The sequence below is a fragment of the Camelus bactrianus genome, chromosome 27, assembly GCF_048773025.1.
Source record: "Camelus bactrianus isolate YW-2024 breed Bactrian camel chromosome 27, ASM4877302v1, whole genome shotgun sequence".
NCBI classification, from domain to species: Eukaryota; Metazoa; Chordata; class Mammalia; order Artiodactyla; family Camelidae; genus Camelus; species Camelus bactrianus.
Genome location: NC_133565.1, coordinates 19434033 through 19458436, shown reverse-complemented (window position 1 = coordinate 19458436; position 24404 = coordinate 19434033). Strand labels below are relative to the sequence as shown.

The window sequence follows — 24404 nt, the reverse complement described above, 5'->3', positions numbered from 1 at the left end:
CCCCCAGTTCATTAACATTCAGCAGGTACTAAGCTTGGATATGGACCTGGGGAGCAGCAGGATCATGAATCAAGAACCCCAAGCTCAGGGATCACGACATTGTCAATGGTACCTATGGACCCAATTTACTTACCTCACAACTGCTCAAGGGAATCCCCAAACCTGGCACAACATTTTAGTTAATAATATGCAGCAACCCTGAAACTCATACAAACCAACAGGACATCAGCTTCCCTTAGATAAATTAAATTAAAAAAAAAAAAAAGCCTGTTACTGTCACATTGATTACAAATGAGTATACAGGAAACTCAGGGGATAAGAGAGTGTACGCCCCAGGTCACAGGGTGATTTAAGAATTCACTAGTATCCAAAATGCACAGAAACAGCACTGTCCAACTTTTTATTTTGAAACATATTCAAGCCAAGGAAACGGTGATGAATACAATGAATACCACTGCAGCTGGACTGAAAGGTTATTTTGCAGAGTCACCTGAGCGTAAGCTGTGGATATCCAGGTCCTGAGCATCTCAACACTTCATCAGGCACCTCCAGGTAGGACGGCGTGCTCCTGCAGCATCACCAAAGCGGTTCTCCCACTCAAAAAAGTTAACATCGATTAAAACTGCGTCAGAGCTGCATGTTAAAACCAGATTCCTAAGTGTGCTTGACCTGGGAGATTTTCCTCTTGGAGGAAAACTGCTCTATAAACTCTGATGATAGGTGGTCAGAATCCCACCGCTTAGTGGACGCAGAAGGACAAAGACTTACCAACAAAAAACAGTCTTTGGAGGTACACAAGCGTGGATTTGAATCTAAGCTCTGCCATTTACCATCCCAACCAAACTGCCACACAGTAGAAGAAGAGAAAAATACCTACATCATTGGGCTCTTATGAGATTCAACAAGGTAAGTTACGCAAAGAGCTTGAACAGTCATTGATCCCCAGTAAACACTGGTTTTCCTTCTGCGTGTTCCATACCAAACAAACAAACAAACAAATCTTGGAATTTTCATAGAAAAAACTCTCAAAAAAAAAAAGAAAAGACAAATAGCAGAACAGAACAAAATAAACAACAATAGCAATAAAAATAAGCTCTTCCTGGGTTTTTCAAATGAAACCCAAGAAAGAGCGAGAAGGAGAGAGTTTGCTCAGCTGTCGGAATGACAGTGACAGGCAGCGGGCGGGATCTCAAGCTGGAGAATGGCTCAGGATTTTAGGAGTAAGTATACAGATGACTATTTATTTTCCTTAAACAGTTTGTCTAATCTTAATAAAACATGGATAAAAGAAATAGCAGTGGTCCAGATTAGCAGGAAAACCTGAATTTCGCCTGTTTCTGTTCCAGTCAGAATCTTACTGGCCAACAGAATCCCAGCCTGGGTGAGGGGCTTTATCCGAGGATGCAGCTGTGTCTCTGAAAAGCTCGTCTTTTTAAGGATGGTCAGACCCACATTCTGAAGGGAGGACAGAAAAAGGGAAGATGATCAGCAAAGGGGTTCACATTTTTTAGCCCATTTTAGGGGTCAGACACCATCCAAACACTTGATTAATGTTTTTTTTTTCCCTATTTTGTAATCTGATTTTTTTTATTTGACAAAAGTATGGGCTTCTGTCCATCTTTCTTTCTTTTTTTTTCTTGTTCTTCTCTCTCTCTCTTTTTTTTTTTCTTAATAGACTTTATTTTTTTAGAGCAGTTTCAGGTTTACAACAGAACGGAGCAGAAAATACAGAGTTCCCACATCGCCTTCCCCACCCACACATATATACCCTTCTACCCTCAACTTGATACATGTTTTAAATTAATTCTAATAAACATCGTGTGTGCAGTTGTGATACCACCTGATTTGGTAGATAAGCAAAATGACGCTCAGAGGAGTGAGTATGTTTTTTAGAGTGACTTAGCAAAACGATGTTTGGATTCTTCTTTAAGCCTTTTGAGGAGACATTTATTTCTACTCTAACCCTCTATTTAAATTATTTAAATACATTCATTATAGAAGTTATAAGATGGTAAACTTTTTTTTTTTAATTGGCAGAAGAAGTCACTGAAGCTAGTGCTTCAATTAAGCCCTCAATTAAAAATTTTAAAAGTTCCCACCCCGTATCTCCCAGTGACTGACTGTCTGACCTTGGGAAATCTCCTATTCCCATATAACTGTGCCCTTATTCTTTTAAATGAAAATGTATCTTGAGTAAAGAACTGAAGTGATAGCATACTTTTAAGGAGATAATAGATGATATAGGGTTTTTTTTTTTTTCCGTTACAGGAAGACCAGAACATTAAATATTTTTGAAAGTCAAAAAAGTGCCACTGTGACTTTCAATTATGTTCCATTTCCATGCTGCCTCCAAACTTCCTGATCCCAGCTGGGATGGTGATCAAAAATGCAAAAACATATGTAGAAAAGTTATTCTTGGGGAACATCTGACCGGAAGCAGGAAATGCAAGCTATCTCACGGGACTGCCTATTATCAAAATATACCCAGGCCAGCCCAGCAGAGGCGGGAGGAGTCTGTCACCCAGATAAAGAGACTCATGGAGAATTTCTAGTGTAGAGCCATGTGAAAGGAGAGCAGGGAGAAGTGTCCCTCATGTTCCTGTCCCTGGTCCACTGCTGTGTCCAGGTGTGGCCTTGGAAAGTCTCATTTAACCACTGCCAGCCTCACCAAACACATCTACAGAACAAATCTTAATAAGGGATAACTTCAAAGTACGTGTTCTTCAAAACACTTGTCCATAGGAAACGTCCTGTAATTATTCTCAACTGATAAATAGGAGATAACGTATGCCCAGAGCACTCTGCTAGAAAATTACCAAAGTAACTTACGCCATCCCTATGCATACACACACACCCACAAACTTTGCTAACTGAATTTAAAATTAAACATTTAATTGTTCCTGTAAGTCTTGAAAATATTTATTTGAGCTTTCCCAGTAAAATTCAATTTCATGAAAACATGTATTTTAATTACATGGTGATTAAATTTCTTCCTTTTTTTTTTTTTTTTGGTAAATAAGATCTTCAAGCATTCTAGCCAGGTATCCTGAACTCATCCATCATAAAATCAGTGGCACACAGCAGGCAACTGGAAAAAGGATATCTTTTAACCTCAGCTGGCATAAACTGTGTATTTATTTTTAAGAAGTGGAATATAAACAGACATGCTGAGAGCCAAGTGTTTTATGAATAAAAAAAAATTCCATACACACACACACACATAAAACTTTCCCCAATGGGCCACCGAGGATTTATGTGGATGTGAACTCTATTTACTGTTAGTATTAAGGAAATAGTGGCTTTTTAACAAGTTACTCATGCCTGGAAAAAATCCCAGTTTTGCAAGTTATCCAAGATTCTTTGCCAACTGTCCGTGGGAATCACTGGGATGGGAAAAGTTCAAATGTGTTTTAAAAGAACTTGCTTAATGGAAAATTAAAAAAAAAAAAAAAAGTCAAAGAAAAGCAGCAATCCACTGTGCTAATCTTTTGGTTAAATAAGAATAAAGGATGGCCTGGTTGCTTTAGTTTTTGTTAGTATTATTTTAAGAAAAGGAAAAGAAAACTTTTTTAAATGTTCCATTTTTATGTTACCCATAAAGTCACATTTAGGACTGCATTTCAGTTATCCAGGGACATGATGACCTGCTGGCTTGGGTTAGCTTAAAACTGTCCCGAAATGGGGCAGGAGGACCCTCAGTCAATGCTGTCAAATTAAAAGCTTGACTTGACTCTTCATTATCTGCCATTTTCATAAAGCTCTTTTATGTTCTCGTCCAATCAAGCAGTGGTCTGGTTACGTTGTCGCTGTCAATTTTGAAACTACGAAGGACTAAAAAAAGCCAACATGAAAAGCTGAGGGATGTACAATTTTAAATTATAAGGACTCTTTTACATACAACTACAACAGCAAAATCCTAGAACCTGTTGGCTGACAGGCACCGTTCCAAGGGTTTTTATACCATCGCTCCTTTCAAGTGACACAACCACCTCATCAAATAGGCACCTTTTGATTGTTTGCTTTTTATTCTCCTTTTACAGTTGTGGAAACTGAGGCCCAGGGAGATTACATAAGTTCCATGCATCATGCAAATCCTCACGGGCAAAACTGGGATGGGAATGCAGGTGGGCGGGCTCGAGTTCTTGCCTTTAACCTCTTATGCTGCTTCTGAGAAAGTCTATTTCGTGAATTCTTTTACCAAGAGATTTTATTAGGCTATATCACAAATTAAAGTAGTTCTAATTTGATATGACAGGACCCACTTTTCATACAATAGGGAATGGGAAAATGAAAGCTCTGCTTTTCCATTTGTGATAAAACAGATGTGAAAGTTACCTTGTACCATCCACCCGAAGCCTCTTCTTGTTTCCCTCTTCAAAAGGACACTTGGGCAGAAGCATCAGATGTAGCCAGGCTTATATCTAGAGACAGATCTTATCTAAGCCAAACAAACAAATAAACAAAACCCCCTATTTTCCCCCAAAGTAAACCTAGATAGTTCACTGTCTAGAAAAGAAAGGTAATAAAAGGAATATTCAAAATATTTTCTATTTCAATGCCATTGTTGACAATTCTTACGAAAGCTGGTTCTTCTGGGGAGACGCTTCATTAAAAAGAATTTTTCACTGTCTTAATATTTATATTTTTAAAAAGGAATAGTTGATTATGTTCTGGAGAGCCTGCCCTGTCATTTATTTTTAGCATTCATACCCTTATGGAAAAATAGTAAGTCAGGTTCTTTTTTTTTTTTGTCTGCATTTATATTCCTTGATTTTTTTTCAGAATTTAATATCTAGGTGATTGCTTTTACTTGGCACTACTGGGAAACACTGCCAGCCCAGATCTAAATATTTTCACATACAACTACAACAACAAAATTGGGCTCTGCCGAGCTCCTTTGATTTATAGAGCTTCAAAAAATGGATTTCAGATGCGATTTTTGCCAAGTTGTAAACCAAGAAGTCTTAATTTAAATTTTTCCTGACAGGAACGCTAATTCTTCATCTGAGATAAAGTATTTCAGGATTTTCACACACATAAAATAAGGTCTCTAAATTGCATTCAAGCTGGTATTATTCGCACTATGGCTCTTTTAATACCTTGATAGGCAACATAAACGTACAATATTTTCACTGGGTAGAGTCCCATTGGAATGACTAGAAGAACGTTTATGCCACGAATGCTGGTTATAATTTTTGCGGTAAAAATACTAGTCAGCATTATTTTATATTAGAGCTGAGGATGTCACTTTAAGTTTATAAAAGAAAGTTGAACTTTCTAATTGATATCACAGAATTTTTTTTAAGGACCATACATTTCATGGAAGTAGGAGGCCCATACTTACAGTTTTAAAAGGTGAAATTAGCAATAATATCTACCGCAGTCACAGAATTTTATGTGTGTTGCTTGATTTCTTCTCACTATGCTATCAAAATACACCTGAGAAAGGTGGCATTTCAAGTCGAATAAGGAAGATTAAATTATTCAGTAAATCCTCTTGGACTGAAAGGCTATCATTGGGCAAAAAATAAAGTTAGATTCCTCCTTTACATCATTTACCAAAATAAACCCTGATATAGTAAAAATTAAATGAAGAAAAGAAAAGGCAAAAGAGGAGCAAATGAATGATTATTTTCATTTGATTGACATGCAAGCCTTTAATAACCAGTTACAGCTTTGGCAAGGGGGAGTGATTTTTAAGCAGGATACCAAAGGAACCATGATTGGTAAATACCATTACATCAGGGAAAGAAAAAAAAAGTTTCACATTGAAAGATCACTGTAAGCAGCATAAAGCAAAGAAAACCTGGGTGCAATATTCAAAATATTCGACTCATCAAAAGATAACATCCTTTATAAGTGAAATGATCTCACAATCAATAAGAAGATGACTAGCACCTTGATAGAAAATTAGGGCATTTGTCATCATAGATACAATTTTGCAGGTTAAAAAAATGTGAATTATAAGAATTTGTTACAGTTTTCACTTTTGAGAGTGGCATGCCTTAGCGCGGTGAGTGATAACTTGTGTCAGGTTGTATGGTATAAGAGATGCAGGCCCTCTGGAGGACAATATTCTTGAATTTAGAAATTTCACTTTTAGGCATTTATCCTATGGATAAAAGAAGCATGGATGCCCACCAAGAGCTAAGTTCAAGGACAAGAAATGCAATAATATTTATAATAGCAAACGTTTGAAAAAACTTCAATTTATAGACATACTCGATTATTTGAAGAAGACATCGACTCAGTGAAATATTTAAAAACAGACAAAGTACCACCTAAAAAGTATATTAAATGGCACGAAACGTTATCTGTGTTGTAATTGTTACGTTAAGTTAAAGACCTAGTCGCGAAGCAATATGAATAGCGTGATTACGTATTTCTGTATATCTGTGTGTATGTGAGGACGTAATCCCTCCTTCACACGCCAATTGATAGGACGAAGTTCTGTGTTGAATACTTTCCTCTCCTTTCCTTCACTTTTACATTTTCTGTTTCCTTCCTAGGATTATACATTGCCTTTTTTTTTTTTAAGTTAAACGTAATTGTTTACTATTTTACAGAAATGAGTACCTAAACACTGTGAAAGTCCAATAGGTGTGAAAAGTTGTGATCACATATTTTGATCAAAATTCAAAAGAACAGTAAAGCCCTCCCGGGGGCTACACACTGATATTTTAATGTCCTCAGAGTACAGGTCTTTCATTTTATACCATAGGAATGACAGTTTGAGAGACATGCAGGTGAATGGCCGAGAGTCAACTCTCACGTCTCTTGTTTCTGAGCTCTGGGAAAATAGAAGCCAATGCTCTTCTTAACGGTGGAAGTGACACATTTATGAAAACCCAGGGCAACCATTAAATTATCAACTACACTTCTGTTGTGTTTTTCTTTAGAGGGTCACAGTATTATCTTAACCAAGGTTAGCTGGGATTTTTTTGTTTGTTTGTTTGTTTTGCCATTGTTGTTTCCTGGCGTTACATTGTTGGTGTGGGAAGTAATTTAAACTTTATGGTCCATTTGAAGCAAGATTATTTACATCTGCGTGGCAATACCTGTGTGCCTGCATGTAATTTATACTTCACTATTATTACTTCTCAAATTCCTCCTTCTTGGTTGAATTTATTACCATTGTAAGCTTGCTGTTTTTCACTTTGGTTAGTCAGAAATTTGAAACTTTTTTTTTTTTAAGTTTTCTAACTAGGGACTAACAACTGTTGTCTGTGTGTGTGTGTGTGTATGCTTGTTTTGTGCCTTTTTTCTTTTTTTTTTTTTTTGGTATGGCATTTAGCATTTTAGTGTTTGGACCTTAGCTTTTCTTAGGTGGGAAATGAAGAATCCACAGTGAGTATTGTGAGATTAGATGTGGTTTTCATGAATGTAATTCAATATTAGTTTATAAAATTACACCAAAAATATTCTTGAGGATATCACAGGCAAAATATTCCTTTGAAAAAGTATAGTTTTAATCAATAAGGCAGCAGTATGTGTATAGTTCAGATTAGAGCTTCATTTCTTTAGTACAAATTGGAAGCCCATCATAGTGATTTAAATTCTGGACTCTTGAGTTCTAGAATTTTGGTTTAACATACTATAGAACAAGGAGAAACCTTCTATCAGCAGTTAAAACCTCATGCTTAAATAAAGTCACATCTCCAAACAGAAGACCATTAAAGATCCCCGGATGCTCCCCTTGAGAAAAAGGATGTCTGTGACAGAATGTTCCCTGAGGTCACTGCATTCTGTCTGAATGAGTCCTGACAAAACTGTGTGTCGTTTCCCGTGAGCTGGTGTGTGTAGCTATGAAAGACTCTTTCAAGTGCTATTCATCTTCAGTGTCTGTGATGATACAACGTGTTTGAAGAAAAATTTTAAATGAGCCTTTAAGTCTTTAGGGATGCACAGTATGACCAGAAAATTCACACTTCTCTCCTCCCCAAGTCATAAATTTCTGTCTCCATGTGGTGTCCTGGTGGCGGATGTGTGACCATTGATCAAGGATGGCTCGCTCCTTTCTTTCTTTCTTTCTTTCTTTCTTTCTTTCTTTCTTTCTTTCTTTCTTTCTTTCTTTCTTTCTTTCTTTCTCTCTTTCTTTCTTTCTCTCTTTCTTTCTTTCTTTCTTTCTTTCTTTCTTTCTTTCTTTCTCTCTCTCTCTCTTTCTTTCTTTCTTTCTTTCTTTTATGATGTATAGTCAGTTACATGTGTCAATTTCTGGTGTATAGCATAATGTTTCAGTCATATATACACATACATACATTCATTTTCATAGCTTTTTTATTATAAGTTACTACAAGATATCCCAATTTTTCCATAATTTTAGAAATTCCATGACCCTCTGTTACTCCAGGCCCTTCTCTTCTCTGCACTTGCCTAAGATTCCAGTTTCATCCAACGATGAATTTTCCATCTCCACTGCTCTCTCTCTTTTTTCGTTCATTAAAATAAAGAATAAGGGTAAACTATTCAAAAGGGGAAGTTGAGGGAAATCCTAATATTCAAAGAAATTGTGGGAGAACAACCAAACAGAATAAAAGGCTTATCCACTTCCTCTCATCTTAAATCTCTAAGGAAATAGGATAACTCAAAGGTCTAGTGATTCCTGTCTGAGGTCATCTTTCTTTCCAGTAGGAAGGAGAGGATGAGGTTAAGTGGCTTGCACAGAAAAAATGACCAAAAGTGGGGTACAGGTTGGGGCAGCAGTGAAACACCTCCTTCTGCAGAAATAATAACTGGCCCTGCTGTGTGGTTTTAAACAAAATTCATTCTGGAAGAAATCTTTCTTTTTTTGTACTTTTAAGTGGCACCTGATCCAGGTAAGAGAAGACCTCAATCTAAATAAGTTTTTTGACGGTGACACTAATCGTTGGCCTTTATTTTTTCATAAACTTACATGAAACTTGTGCCTTTATGTGTTTTGTTCCTATTGACAACTGAATCAGGCAAATTTTCTACCAAAAAAAAAAAAAGATGAAGAACAAAAATAGAATGCAGTCTTAAATAGTGAACATTTATCTTTTTGCTGTAGACATGTCGTTTCTTTTAAGATGTTACAGTGCACTTTATATAAACGCTCATGCTGTAGGTTGTAATCTTGGGCTCTGAATCAGGAAATTTCTTCCTCAGCCTAATTCAGACTCTCAACCACATTGGTCATTATTATCTTTTTTTTTTTTTTTTTTAAAGCTGAACCATTGTTCCTGGCTACTTGCTGTTAGTTAAACTGGGCGATAACATATCCATAGGAGGAGTTCGTAAGTAAGATCATACAACATTCTGTTCTCTAGAATGAACATTTGATTATTTGGAGCTAGAGAGATTCCCAAAATAAATCCAGTGGGAGGGGAGAGGGTTGGAGAGGAGAAGCTATCAGTCTACAAATGCATTTGCAGGGCATTACGATTAAAATTGATATAATGTTCCATCTATCTCCTTGGCACCTGTTGAATTGTTGTACTTACCATTAGTACTCCATTTAATACCAGACGGCAGTTAATAAATTCTTCCTTCCTGTGCAGGAAATTGACTAAAAGACACAAAATTAGCTTTTAAATTTTAAAGAATTAAGATCTGGATGGCTGACTTCTTTTCCTTTTTTTTTTTCCAGCTACCTTGAGAATGAGCTCTGAACGCTGTTCTTTGCACAGCCAGCACCTGTGAGCTCCTCATTCCTTGGACTTTGCTTCGAAAAGAGGTAATGTCTGTGCTCTCCCAGATCTGCCCTGCAGCCGTTCTCAGGAAAAATCCGGGCTTGGGTAATTGTCTAGGCCTCAGGCCCCAGAGGCCAGAGAGGTCAGGCTTTTGTGTTGGGATGTTGCCTGGACTTCTGTAGATTCTTTGTCTGGAAAAAAGATAACGAGGGCTTCCTGCACCCACCACACTCCATCCTCAACTGGATGCACACCTTCCAAAAAAGGGGACATCTTTATGGCTTCCGTGGGGACGTTATATAGCTATTTTGAATCTAAGAAACAAAAAGGCACATTGTGCAAAAAATATAATGCAGCAAAGTCCCAATGTGAGAACAATGCATAGATTGAAGTATAAAAATCAAACCTCTTACTTATGGTGAAAAAGAATATGAAAACGAATATATGTACATTCATGTATGATGGAAGCACTGTGCTGTACACCAGAAACTGACAGAACATTGTAAACTGACTACACTTCAAGAAAAAAAATACACAAAAAAAAAATCGAACCTCTCAGTTGATAAAATTTTTTGAGACTTTTCAAAAAATCTATTTTGATATATAGTGGCTAACATTTGTAAATCTCAAACCCCCAGATTTATCCCTTCCCACCCCCATTCCTTGATAACCATAAGATTGTTTAATGTCTGCGAGTCTGTTTCTGTTTGTAGATGAATTCATAGTGGCTTTTTATTTTTTTTAAGATTCCACATATGAGTGATATCATATGGTATTTTTCTTTCTCTTTCTGGCTTACTTCACTTAGAATGACGATCTTTAGGTCCATCCACATTGCTGCAAATGGCATTCTTTTATTCTTTTTTATGTCGGTTGATAAAATTCTTATGCAGAACAACGTGTGAAACTTTATATAATAATAAGACCCACATAAACGTCTTGAATTGGTATGATGGACACTAAGAGGAAACACTGCTAGTATTTAGAAGAGCAATGTTAGGATGGCAGTGGGTTTTCATTGTTTGTTGTTGTTTAACAGTTTGTGTCTTCATTTGTTTATTATGTCTGTTTAGTTCATGAGAAAAGAGAAATATTTATTATTCTTATATGTCTTCACAGGAAGGTCTGAATTCTTTGTCTCTACGACCCCATCTTCCCTCAAAACCTTGGTAAAGAAAGCATCTGATTAGAAAAATCCAACAAAATTAATCATTTTTTTTCTCTGACATCAAGAGGTCTCGTAAGCTTCCCTGGTGTCCTGCAATGGTAGTGGAATCTACCAAAAAAAAAAAAAAAAAAAAAAATTCCTGCACCTACTTTAGAACAGGAGAATTTATATCTTCCAAACAAGAATGACCCATTATCATCTGAGACACCCATAAATTGTGGAAGAACCACAGAAGAGAAGGGCAGGTGTTTTCTTTAAACCCTCCTCAAGGCAGCCTTCGCCCATCTGTTGAGTATTTGTGTGTTCGGCTTTTCAAAAAAAAATTCTCTATATAGAGAATAGATGTAGGATGGGGGTAAAAAAAAAAGAATAAAATTTAAAAGCTTTCCTTTTTTTTTTTTCATTTTAGTTTCTGCCATTTCTACTGTACAAGTCTTTTTTTTTTTTTTTTTAAGTCTTCTAGTATAATTGTTTTTATTTTCTTTGGGATTTTTTTTCTTGAGAAATTACTGATTGCTACTTCTACCACCCTTAGGAGATTTCCTTTGACATCATAGTGGTGCATATATAAGAAAATTAAATTTCTCTTTAGTAGTGGTGACACATTTTTCAAATATTTAAAGAATAATCCATTACTGTTAATTATCCAAAAATCCTTGCCTCTTTGCATTAAACGGTGCTCCAGCATGCAGTCATTATTACTATTTTTTAAAATGGAGGTACTGGGGATCATACCCAGGACCTCGTGCATGCTAAGCATATGCTCTACCACTGAGTTATACTCTCCCCACCACCACAGGGGTCATTCTTTGTACCTTATTCTTTTGGTTTGGCTTTTGAATTTCATTTCTCCAAATTGACTCTTTTATAAAATAATGGGAAAAGCTGTTTTCTAAAGCTAGAACCACTTATCAAGTTTCCAGTGAGCCTAAACTTAAAAGAATGTTTTTGAAGTTTGAGAGATGCTTACCAAGGCATCCATGCTACTGGGCAGCATTTTCCAGGTAATTATTACTCGAGTGGGAGGGACATTGGTAGGGTAAAACCAGAGCTTTAAGAATGGGCCCCTGGGGGATGGTGCAAAGCTTTCTGCAGTTTGCACAAATGCTTTTGAGCACTGAGCCCTCAGTAGACTTTCTATCTGACTACTGAAGGCAAACTGAGTGTCCAAGATTGAACCATTGCCTTGAACTGGGCCCAGCTACAGCCAAGGAGTCATCAGATGCTACACATTTTGCCACCTAAAGAAAGTTCTGGTCTTGGGACTAAAGTGCCCATTGGACAAGATTCTAGATGTTTCCTCAGGCATGCACATAACTGCTCACGTGCAGCCATTACCAGGCTTTCCAACATGCCATGACTCCTTGCCCTGACTTGGACTCGGCTATTCAGCCATTCAAAACACATACTGAGTTCCCACATTATTCTAGGTACTGTATTAAATAATGTGCCTACCATGCTTCACAAAATTGATACACTTATTCTACCAAGAGATGATTAAAGAGTATCAGCTCTCTGCCTAGCGCTGTTATAAGAAGATATAAGAAAATCAAAAGGATTCCTCTGCCTTTGTGTACTTTCTTTTGCTTGAGGAAAAAAAAAAAAATTCACAGCCAAAACTCTCCTGAAGCAATGCAAGATAACATTCTTTTCTCCATTCTACACAACTTCTCTTCCTTTCCAGAAGTTAAAAAACGTTGTACTCAACCTCTGTGAAATTAAATGTTTCTAGGACGATGCAGAGAATGGAAATATCCTAGATCCGGAGGAAATCTCAAAACTTTCTCTTTGACACGAACACTGTTCTTCCTCATGCAGCTGAGAGAACCTCTCCTACTCTGGTTATTCTAAGTTTCCCTAAATGTTCAGACTCAACTGTAAACCAACATCTTTATAACCAATGATTGTGTTTTATTTTTAGAAGCATCTTTTTTTTTTTTTTTTTTTTTTTTGTGGCTTCACCATGTTTTGGAGAAGTCATTGAAACTTGGATTAAGCTGAGTTTCTGGCCCAGAAAGAGGGCACCTCAGACAGCATGAGTTCCGTTCCATCAGATGGATATTGGATATTGTCGAAACAGGGGCAAGATTTGAGTGTTTCTGAAATGTTTTAGTCTGTCCTTTGATTCATTTTCTCCTTAGATTTTATATTATTTCTGAGCTTGTCCTGGACTTGTCACTGTCTCATCAGAACATATCTCGTACTTTTATCTCTGCATCTCACAAGAGGAAGTTTAATATTCTGCTCAATTTTTTCACATTTGGAAATTGCGTTTTGTCCCGATCTACGATAAAACGCTGGGACATCCAACTGCCAGGGCCTCTTTCAATCAAAGCTTGTTGGAAAGCTTATTTCGTCTCATCCCTGTTTTCTTGGACACAGGGGACAGGAGCATGGGAATGTTCTTCTGGCCGTCATGTCCACGGACGGGATATTTTGTTCTCTTGTGTTTAACCACTGCAACGCTGCCCTCATCCTTCCTGCGACTTGAAACAAATCTGAATCCAGAAAATATTGATTTCATCACTGCCGTGTTGTTGAAATCATAAAACTACACAACCAGAGTGCAGAAAGCCAAATTTTATAAACACCCTAACGCATGGCACATGACTAAGTGATAAATCTTGACACGTTTACCAAACAAAGTGAAAATCTTCATTTGTCTTCGGAAAGAGAAGCACTCCCATGTGTTCGGACATCTGTACAGTCAACATGTGGCAATTACTGTGCGAAAAATAGGATCACTGTGACTGCTGCTGCAAATTACGGCTACATTGATTAGTATCTTGCTCCCCCCTCAAACCCTTCGCTTCATCACAAATAAGGAGGCACACAATCTCAAGGCCTTTGAAGAGATTTTCCCCAAACCGTTTTAAAATAGATTTGCTCCCAGCAGGCTCCCTTTACGCCATTACACAGTCTGTGCTTTTTGCTTAAGGATGCCGTGCGTATTTCTCACACACCGTTAGTGTATGTTTACTTAAGCACTAAAATTAAATACACATAATGAAGCCATCTGTGGCAAACAGAATTAATAAGTGGAATACCATATTGCTGTGAAGATGTGGAACTTGGCATTCCTCACGTGTTGCTGAGGAGTTTTGAATGAGGCCCAAGTTATTTTGGTGTCTGGGAATTGCATACTGAGGCTGGAAGCCTCCCCAAGAAGCTCATCTCATCAAATGTTTCCAATTCCTCGTATAAGACTTTTCGATCAGGAAACTGTAATGTGATACACACACGTTATGATGTTTGGGAAACTGATCAAAGGAGGATTATGAAATGCCAATTGCTACTCTGAAAACGACTTTTCTTAGCTTTCCATTCTGTTTTCCCTCCACGTTAACCAGAACTGGTTTTGGGTTGATTATTTTTCAAGATATAGATGAAGGGACATTCCCAGATGACGTCAAACTGACCCACTACATCTATCAGAATTTCCTGTGAAGGTAAAGAAATAGAGTAGGAGGCAATCACCCATGAGCCGCACCTGGCTTCTATATAAATATACGAGGGATTGATTATTTATGCCATTTCTGTCAAGCCCGTGTTTGTCTTTATTTCACAAGCAAATTTCAGATTATGCTGGAGATGCTACAAAGCCTGGCTAAGGCAGAGAAATGGAATTTAGCCTTTGAACCTGTTGCAGGGGGAAGTTAAACTGAATTTCAGATTCATTTCCTTCATGCCGCCCCTAGAAAAAAGAGGGCACGGGCTGAAAGGTATGCAGCAGTGAACCTGGCCTCAGAAAGGGAGGACGGCACTGCCGAAGGAGGCACATCACGTAGAAGGCACTGGGTAAGCAAATGTGGGCTTACCCAGGGCTTTCTTCCTGCTGGCACAGCATGGCTGTCCTAGGAAGGTGGCTCTGCCAGAGGGTGTGGCTGGAGAGTCACTAGGATTACTCATCATTTTCATGCAAATTTCATTACCAAGCCAGCCTTTGATTGGTACAACAATGAATTCTGTAAATAACACGCAAGGGGGAAATCATGGGCCAACCAGTTTGGCCAGAACTTGGCACCCCCATTTTTCTGATCTCATAAGCAGGTAGCTTGAGTCTCAGCATCTCCTCGGGACAAGGCTTCCTATTCCGTTTTTCATATCTCTACCCTCCTTCAGACGCCTGAAGGAAAGCTCAACCCTCTGGCTCCCTTGCCTTCTCCACTCCAAGGACGAATTCCTGGGGACAAAACCGATGACACCAAATGAAAGGTGAGTCTCCCCTGGGAGCTGCCCTCTTCTCTTCCCACCGTTTGAAGTCTCTGCCCAGTTGAGACGGCTCCTGACAACATTTCCCAAGTTCTGTTGGATCTATGGGCCCTCACATTTCCTAAATGCTGTCAGTAGTGTTTCTCTGGAGACACTGACTTATGTGAAGAATTTAATGTCTTCACTTTTCTTAACCTATTGCTAAAAAATGGAAAGACAAAGAGTCAGGAACAGACCCTGAGGAACACTCACCCTGTGCCGCCCTGAGCCAGGTCCTCACACAGACGTCCCCATTTAACCCCTCAGCTTCCATGGGGAGAATGTGAAATTTACAGACGTTGAAACTGAGGCTCAGAGACAACCAGTGGGAGACCCTAAACTTGAATCTTATATTTGTGTGAATTCAAAGCTCTCTCTTTCCTTCAAACTGCTTCTTCTTCTTTTTCTTTTTTTTTTTTTTTCCACTGGCTCTGCCTATATAGCTCATCACTGGAGAATCTTAACCAGCACAGTTAAAGCCTAATTATGTGGAAAATAGGCTGCAATATGACAAAATGCTCTAATGCCAGAAGTGATGTTGGCAATCAGAATACTGGGTGAGAGATCAGACTAGCTGACAAAGAGGTATATAAATCGACTCATAATTATTCTTTTCCATGACGTGCCTCATGTCCAATGACCTAAATGTAATAAACTCTATAAAGAGCTAAGTTCAGTGCTTGGCACCCAGAAGACACTTCCTTCCCTGTAGTTAGGGCCCCAATGTAGCACAGGGCTTCCAGTTAAATTTGAACTTCAGATAAACATATGAGTGACTTTGAGTATAAGTATGTCCCATGCAATCTTTGGGATATACTTGTTCTAAAATGTCATTCTTTTTCTTAAATCTCAAATTCAAATTTAATTGGGAATTTAGAATTTTGTTGGCAACGCTATTTGAGGGAGATGAATATTAAAGTCATGAGGCCTCAGATGGTAATCATATTCAATCTACAGAAGACAGATTCCTCTTTATAATACACATAACAGTACCTACTTCGTAAGTGGCCAGGAAGGCTACAGGTGACTGTGTGTAAAGCACTTAGTATAAGGTAGGGGTGGTGCAGAAAACGGAAATGTTTATCTCCCATTTGTATGAAGGTCTAAGGTCCCCTAGGACTGGCCCCAATGTGATACCCATAGGGAAGGGAAAGAAGAGCTAGCTGCTACTCCAAGTTGTCTCTGACCTGCGCTATCAACCTGACATGAATGTTTGTAGCAGCTCAGACCACAGCTCTTGAAAACAGAGAGCACGTGTGCATCGTGGTGGGCTCTGTTTTAGACGAGTGACATGTAACAAATCATTAATCCTCTCCATAACTCTATGAAGTTACCACCCTCAGTTTGAGAACCTGGAAATCTGAGGCACACAGTGGCCACATGACTGGCTGGGGGAGTCCCTCACTATACAGAACCAGGGCAGTCTGGGTCCAAGGCACGAGCTCTGGGGGCTTCCTGAGCGCCTGACTCTCTATTGGGTTCCATGGTAACCTGGTATCCGTTGCTTCCCACAGCATCTGAAGGGAAGAGGTACAAAAAACTAGATGGAGGGTGAGATTTTAGAACTGCCTGTAGATGGCAGATATGAGATCTTCCTTGTAAAGCCCTCTTCAGTGGTGGTCTGGGGATCTCTTTTCAGTTTGCTGCAGTGAACATCAGCTGTGCCAGGGAAAGCAGTCCATAGACCTGAAAGATGTGTGCCACAAAGGAGCCTGTGACACCCGGGCTGTGCAGTGCCTCGCACCAAACATCTGTGCTCACGTGGCTTCTAGCTTCTGAGAACATCCTCACGTAGTGAGGACGAGAGCATTTCCAGGTGGGCACTGACTGGCTCAGTAAGCCGGAACCGTCCCTGAGGCTTCACTGCAAAGGAGCAGTCACCCTCTGCCATGCCAACGATCAGCTGATTAACTGAGCGTCAGGGGTCTAGGGGGCCTCCTTGGACCCAAATGGATTTCAATTAGGCCTCTCCTTTATACTGTTAGAAAATAATGTTTATTTAAATACACCATTAAACAACCAGAACCACAAAAACATCAAATCAATACAGAGAGAGCAGTGGACGGACTTCGGAAGCACCATACACATACAGCGTCCTGGATTCATTTCCCAGGCAAAGCTCAGGCTCTACCTCAAGGTAGGGGGGTGATGTGTGATGCTTCCCCTGCAGTAGGACTCAAGGCAAGAGAGGAAGAATGGGGCTAAGGATGCAGGAAGGGCCTCCTCATGACCCTTCAACATACTTTACATTTCCCAATGGAAAGATCCCAAGATTTTGAGTTGGAGAAACTAAATTTGAGAAACAGGTTTGTGTAAGCTACCAGACAGGGGTTTCTTGACCGCATTGTTCTTTGACACGTATGGAGACCATCTTATTCATGTCTCCCCAAACTCTAAATTGCATCTGTCCCTAGGTCAACCCAAATCAAAAGAGGCTTGGTAATCAAATCACCCCAACTCTCTCTCCTCCCCAGGGAACTTTTGTCAACCATCGGCCCACATTGGGCATCTTGGAGGAAATAGTCCAGCGTTGCTCTTGCAAGGGGAGGCTGTTAGCAGGTTGCCTTGAACATCCTTCATGTACAGTGTCCCATATATGAGACCCTCAGGAGGAAATGCAGGTCTAAAATTAGTGCCAGTAATAGTTATGGGTCTCCAAAACACAGGTGATTCATTCTGGGGTACTAATAACTATAGATCCAAGAATATTTATCTTTTTACTTTGTCTTCTAGAAAACTGAGAACCAACTCGTGAATCTGTCCAGGGTATGAATTAGGGCCTCATGGCCAGTCTTGTTATTAGCGTCACTTTGCCACTGTATGTTTTTTTCCCCTTTGAGTTTCATTCATTTACTCTGTTATATTAAGTAGCCTTTACACTGGTCAAAATGCTACGTGGGAGAAGACATTAAGGGAAGGAAGAAAGGAAAGAGGGAAAGAAGACTAGAAGGAGGGTAACAAGGAAGGGAGGGAAGGAGGAGAGAGAACAGGTAACTTGAGATGATAATGGCTGTGAGAGTCTGATGCCAATTGTAGATTGCTATATAAACATGATGCATTTACACTATTAGTAGTAATAGTGCTATCTATTGATAGGATTGTTACTATTGCCATCAGTATTAGGATTCCTTTTTTACTCCGAAGGTGAGGAATGGTGGGAGGAAGAAGGAAGAAATGGTCATTAAGGCAGACCTGAGGCTAGCTGCCCTAGCCAGGTGAACAGGTGTTAAAGGCTGGTTATATAACTGAGATGGGAGGCCAGGAGGGTCACCTGCTCAGGTCCCACAGCCAACCCTGGGGCTGGTGTTGCCTCCAGGTCTGTCCGCCTCCATGTGTGTGTTCTTTCCAGCACCCTCTGAGTACACTAAAGTACCTCAGGGCAAAGACTGTGTCCTGGTTGTGGCCTCTCGAGTGCCATTTGAAAGTCACCAAGTAGCAACCACAGAGTTGAAAGAGAAAGGTCTGGGAGAGGAACAGACAAGCGAGCAAAGCAATAAAGACTTGTGGATACTTTGCAGAAACTTTTGGTTACGGTTTGGACACATGCAATTTACAGAAAGCCACGAAGACATTCTGGATGCCTTGGCAGACCAGGAGTTCAGCAGTGGAGAGACGAGCTAGGTGAAAACATAGCTCTGATCTTCAGACTTGGGAGCTGTTCAGACATGGAAATAAAACAGTAATAATTGCTAATATTTACTATGGGCTTTCTAGTTGCCAGGGCCTGTACTAAACGTATCTATCTTTGTGAGGTAAGCATCCTTGTTTTTATTTTATGGATATATAAAATGAAAGCTTAGAGAAGTTGACTGGCTAAGGACCACTTTACTATGAAGCAGCAGACTTGGGAGGCTAACCCTTCTTAAAGAGGAACAGCCCTGGACATTTGCTAAAGGTGGCAAGGCAGATTTTATTCAGACTGCTGCAATAGGGGAGATAGCATCCCGTATAAACTGAGCTCAAGATCAACTAATACAAAGATGACCGACATTTTTTAGAGAAGAACAGAGAGGGCACAAAAAAGGGTATGAGGGTTTGAAAAGGAGGAAGCCAGTGAGGGACTCAGTGGAAAGTTACAGAAGCGGGGCAAGTGGAGAATTACTGAAGAAGGGTTGGCAAAGTGGGTTGGCACAATGCATATTTTGTAGTTTGGTAGCATAGAGTTTTCTCAAGCAAAAATTCAGCATGGGCCTTGGGGTCACCTTTAGGGGCATGGCCTCGTGCAGGTGGAAGCCACGGTGAAGTCTGGCCAAGTCTTAGTCTTTTGTCCAGGAAAGTTCTCTAGGCTCCCTGGGAATCCTCAGTTCACATCCTGGCCTGGCTGACTTCAAAGACCTTGCCGTTCATCTTGATTCTGTATTATGGACAAAGGGACAATTAACAAACCATTAGACATTGATCAAGTGCTACATTAAGGCAATCCTGGATTGTAGGGGGGTGTCAGGTGGGTAATCATGGACGTGGAATCTAAAAAGATGCATAAGGAATGGCAAATGATTTAGTATGTGGCATGAGATCAGTTTGGGGTGATAGGCTACAACCAGGACACAAAGCTGCTTGAACGTCAAGCCAAGGCATATGGGTTTTCTCCTGCAGATCATGGGAGCTGTTGGTGAGCACTGAAGGTGGGAATAATGTGACCACATTTGCCTTTTGAAAGATCACTTTGTCATGGAGAGCTCTTTGGTATTATCCAGCCCTGGGAGCTGATTAAGATCTTGGCTTCAGCACAGACTGACTGTGTGATCGCGCATGAATCACTTAACCACAGACGCAACTGATTTCCCTTTAGAAGAGGGTGATCCTTCCTATGGTAAAGGACACTGTTGGTTCCCCCTGCATTCGTTGTACCTCTTCCCCACTGGGGGAAGCAGCCATCAGCTGAGTGGGATTGCCTCAAGGTTCAGTCCCATTCAAGTCTGAATTAGCCCAATACAATCACCATAATCTTGTCCACTTTGCCATGATTTTGATGGGTTCAGGGATGAGATACTGATCCAATCAGAATGAAGCCAAGGACACTGAAAATGGGGCAAGGATTCCTCTCTTCTTGTGGGTTGTACTGTGCATGGACGTGAATTCTGAAACTCTGCAGTCATTCTTCCATCAGTAGGGAAGCTGACCTGTGGTCAAAGCCCACGGACGGAGGAAGCAGAGTATAGACATTCGCCAAGGAAGGGAGGTAAGCTTGTGATCAACCTCTCTTCCCCATACCTGGGGACTTCCTAGTTGCACATTCCTCCTCCTGTTTAGAATAGGTTATTTTGATTTTTATCACTTGAGGCATAGATCATCAAACGTTATCTGCTTACCCACAGAGTTGTAGTAAGCACAGGAGTTTACATATTAAAGCAAGCAGAGGAAGAACTCAATACGCGTGTTTTGCCCTCAAATTGCATTACATCCCCATGGTGCCTTTCTGTAGTAGATTTCTCTTGTTGTTTCTTCCCATCAGAAATTCCATGATCTACCCTGCCGAAGCTTCCCTGATGTGTGTGCTATGTCTTCCGTAAGGCAGTCTCCAAAATCGATGAAGTTTAGTTAATTACGTCATCCAATGTGAGGTCACCATGTTGATCTGTGTCAAAATACCCTCCTAAAGTGTTGACTAAGATCTTGGCTTCAGCACAGATGGACTGTGTAATCTTGAATGAATCATTTGAGCACACACATAATTTACTCACCTGTAGGAGAGGGTGATTATTCCTATGGGAAAGGACACTGTCGGTCCTCCCAGCATTCATTGTACCTCATCCCTGCAACTGGCAAGGGCCACGAAGACCCTGCACTGCTTTTGGCGTCTTGGACAGTTGTACAGGTGAACGAGGCAAGCAGGATTCTGCCGGGAGAATCAGAACTGACCTCAGATGACTTGCCCGTGGATCCCACGTGTACTCTTCAAACTGGAAAGTAATTACCCTCTTAGCCCCATTCATCAGCCTGGTTAATCAATTCAAAAAGAATGTGAAATTGATTGCTGTTTGTCCCTTTGTCTCCCGTCCAGAGGTTGGCTCTCATTTTATTCCTCAGGCCACCCATCAAGCGAGAAAGGAAGCTGGAGTCAAAACACTTTGGAATCTCCTGATTCTAACCTCCATCCCAGGACCACCAGGCGAGGCTGCCTCTCCCTGAAAAAGCTATTTTAGTCAGGGAAGGCCAAACCTCAAAAAGTTGCTTGTTCTGTTTTTTTTTTTTTTTTTTTTATGAAGTTCCCAAAATTGTGGATGCTTATCTAAATGCTATCTGAACTATTCACATCTCTGGGGAGAGCATAATTGGACTGGAAATTTCCTCAAAACAAACTTTCTTGTAAATGGTTCAGGCTGGGCTGCTTTGGGTCAGGGGAGAAATATGCCTTCTGTATCCCTCTGTCCTGATTTCTGCATCTCTGCTGTTGATGTCAGTTAAGACTGGAGGAGTCAAGTCCCCGGTGAAGAATGACAAGTTAGTCCCAAGTCCCCCAGCACACCCCAAAAGTTTGATGCCGTGTCCCACCAAGATCTGAATGTTTTCCCATCATCGTAAATAGGTCCTTTGGGCATCTCTCCAGGTGGCCTCATTAGTGGAAAATTAAATAAAATCATCCTCGTACTTTTCGCTGCAGAAAGTAATGATATTTTAATAATGGTATGCCATTACTTTCTTAGGACAACAACCAGAAAGAGGAGTAGGAAGGGACATCAGGCCTCGAAAAGTGCCCAGAATATAGCATTAGGTGGCTGGCGATGGAAGAGCCATAGAAGGAAAACGAAGGCAGAGAACTCCATCGGACATAAAGACAGGAGAAAATGTGCACTTCTCACGTGAAGTCATTATTTCTTAGTGTCCGAAGCCTGATGAGTGATGGGTGTTTGACTATTACAAACACAGGCCTAAGAGACATTTTCACTTGCATTTTTTTTTCTCCTGCTTCTTATTGGGGTTTAGCCACAGAGAGACAGAAATGACTTCTTAGACCGTCATTGTCCTTTTAAAATGTAGATGTCAATTTTCCTTTTATACAGGTTTATTGATCACTTTCCAAACAAATGTAACTCAGAGAAAGCAGAGCCAGCCTCCTTTCACCGATAGTTGGCACTTTCTTTGAGGCTGCGGCAGGGAGCTGCGAAGTCGGCGGAGGCAGGAATTTTCACATTATTGTATCTGACTGTTGAGTGAAGTCTGGTGGGATTGTGGGTGATTTGTGACAAGCTAAGGAATTTCTTTCCCAGCCCGCGGTAAGCGCGAAGCACATTATTTAAAACCCACCTAGATCATTGATATATTGTCATCTTATGCTTTTAAGAGGTCCCTTTGCCCCATAACATATAATTTTCTGTATGGCCTTTAGCTTTTTTGTTTCAGATCTCACTCTTTGATGCTATGTTGCTTTTATCAAGATAAAGAGCCATTTCAAATCGTTATCCACGTATTAATTTGACTATAGAGGAGTTTTTTTGCTTTTCATTATTTTCAAATTTATTTCAGTAAATGTTTATTTAACTTTAATAATGAAGGTAATAAATATATAACTATCATAAATGACTCTTTTTTTTTTTCCCCTAGCTTATAGCTGAAGCTTTCTCCCAAACATTGTAGCTCACACTGATTCTATTCTTTGAACTTCTACAGACCTTAATTTTGTTTTCTCCATTTTGGCCATTTTATATTGTGGCGGCTGGTCTCCAGGGATGGCCCTCAATGGACCCTGTTTCCCGGCATTGGGATCTTGTGTGATCTGATCCGTCACCAGGTCGAGGCTGAGCCCAGCCTGTAACTTGTGTTAGCCAGTAGCCTGCGGTGAGGCCTGTTCCAGCGGACGTGGTCAAACAGAGTCAGCCTTTGGACTCTGAGGAGACTTTGACCACCATCTAAAGAAGATACAGGGGCACGAGAGGGTGGCTGTGTCCCAGGTCTCAGGCAAGTCCCTGGGGTGCACCCCATCAGGTGAGAATTCTTAGCTTACTGTAGGGAAGAATTCAAGAGTGAAACATAGTAGAGTGAAGGCAGATTTACACAGAGAGATGCACACTCTGTAGGTCGAGGGTGGGCTGTCTCAGAAGGTCAGAGGGGCCCCGAGGTACGGGAGTGTTTAAAGTAAAAGTAGATACACATTCATAGACAGAGCGCAGGCCATCTCAAAAGGCAAGAGAGAGGCCAGGGATGTGCGGGGTTGCTAGTTTTTATGGGCTCGGTAACTTAATATGCTAACAAGTGGGAGGATTAATCCAACTACTTTAGGGGAAGGGGCAGGGATTCCCAGGAACTGGGCCATCACCCACTTGTTGACTTTTTATGGTTGGCCTTGAAACTGTCACAGTGCCTGTGGAAGTATCATTTCCCATGCTGATGTATTACAATGAGCGTATTATGAAGCTCAAGGTCTACTGGGAGTTGACTCTTCCACCATCTTGGTGCTAATTTCTGTGTCATTCAGACTTAGGGGCTTGGTTGTGCCCTGCCCCTTTCCCTCCGATCTCAAAAATCCCGCTTCCCTGTTGCCCTACCATTTGGGGATTGTTGCTCATGTGGCCATCAATTTCACCTGGAGATAATGAACTTCCATTGCCTTTTGTTTTGTCTGGAGTTCAGAGACCTTTACAGTCTGTTTCTTTTGTATCTTAGCACGTAACTGAACACAAACCACAAGCTACATTGTAAATGAATAATATCAAATGAATGAGTGAATGAATCAATGAGCAGATAAATGATTTGGTGCTACAAGTAAGAAAAATCAACCACTGATTGACAAGATGTTTTATCTGAAATATCTGAGCACATCATTCAAGTTTTAATTTTCTGTAGTCACTGTGGATCCGATCCAATAAGAATGATGGATCTTTTACCTATCAACTCAATTACCCATCAGTTTATTACCTATCAATCTAAACTCTTGTTACTCAGACTGTGGTGAAGGATAGGAAGCCTCAGGATCACCTGGGGGCTTATGAAAAGTGCACCCTCTCAGGCCCCTTCCCAGGTCTCCTGAATCAGAATCTGCATTTTAATAAGAGCCCAGGTGGCCGAACGCACGATGGAGTCGGAGAAATGTGGCTCGAAGCCACATGCCTGTCTTTGTTCTCTGCGAGCCTACCAAATGAACACGCTGAATAAATGCTTAAAAATATATGACAATAAATAGGATTCTTTGAAGATATTATTTGTGATTGACTGTGTTTCACAAACAAGTGCATTCTGATGTCAACAACGTCCCCATTCTCTAAAGCCTCCCCGACTCAGCCCCAGTGTCACCCAGCTGTGACAGCCTGAGTGATTTCAAACACCACTGACTGACATCTTAAACGTTGCCTGGAAATGCCGCGCTCGGCAAAATCCTTCATCACGAGAACACATCT

General features: G+C 40.3%; 1 long non-coding RNA gene across 4 annotated transcripts; it reads left to right on the top strand.

Moving 5' to 3' along the window:
* Positions 1–1125: 1125 nt before the first annotated feature.
* Positions 1126–23881, top strand: LOC123619086 (uncharacterized). Of its 4 annotated transcripts, none has more exons than XR_006727624.2 (4): positions 1126–1220; positions 9187–9254; positions 9608–9694; positions 10770–23881. It is a non-coding gene; the product is annotated as an uncharacterized LOC123619086 (long non-coding RNA). The 4 variants fall into 4 exon arrangements; XR_012502689.1 differs by having other exon boundaries at positions 9187–9258; XR_012502686.1 differs by having other exon boundaries at positions 9608–23881.
* Positions 23882–24404: the final 523 nt, after the last annotated feature.